Here is an 883-nt window from a genome sequence, read left to right on the forward strand (position 1 = left end):
TATATGAACCAACTCAAGGCAGATGAGAGGCACGAATTCACGGGCACCTTAACAGTCTATCTCTCTCGAATTTAAGCAACAAAGGGACTTCTGTTGAGAAAAATAATCTCCTTCGTTATCACTCGAGACCCGAACGGAGAATTTTCTGCTGTAATGTAATTGCGCTCAGAGTGAGAAGTTAGCTCTCTTTTTTTTTAATCATTGCTCAGGGTTTTAATTGGCGAGAATTAAAATATAATTGTTAATTGAGACTGCCAATTATTATCTCATTGTTATATAGTTATTGTATTTAGGAGAGTAAACCACAGCATAAATATTATAAACAGTATTTGTATGGGTTTTTAGGCCTATAGTACTTAAAAACATTTACATTTTTCCATAAGTTTTAACCTATGAAAATAGAAAAAAGTAGAATTTTTCATATTATATTCCCATAAACACTTTTTTATTTTGACAAGTTATCGATAGCCCAGTGAGAAGAATTAATTTTTCTCTCTTAAAAATGGCTATTTTAATGATTAAGAAATAATTTTGTTTAGTTTTTGCTCTCCCACGTCAAATGTAAATGTACAGGCGAAGAGATTATACAGAAGAAACAATATTTTTATTACTTCTTCCTGAAGTTCTTTTGAACCCCGTCTGCGGGCATTTTCATTAAAAAAAAAATTGTGTTTACGTAACAGGAAATAGTGTTTTTCTTATATATCTTTTTATTCCAAAGAAAATTCATTATATAACGGTGCAGTGATGGACAAAAGAAAAATAAAACGTATTTTCGCCTTCTTGTATAAAGCCAGTAGACGTTTGCTCGCTTGAAGGCAGAATATAATATCACGTGTGGAATATCATTTTCTTTCAAATAACGTTGACTTTTACGGTTATT

This window comes from Macrobrachium rosenbergii, chromosome 25 (assembly GCF_040412425.1).
Source record: "Macrobrachium rosenbergii isolate ZJJX-2024 chromosome 25, ASM4041242v1, whole genome shotgun sequence".
NCBI classification, from domain to species: domain Eukaryota; kingdom Metazoa; phylum Arthropoda; class Malacostraca; order Decapoda; family Palaemonidae; genus Macrobrachium; species Macrobrachium rosenbergii.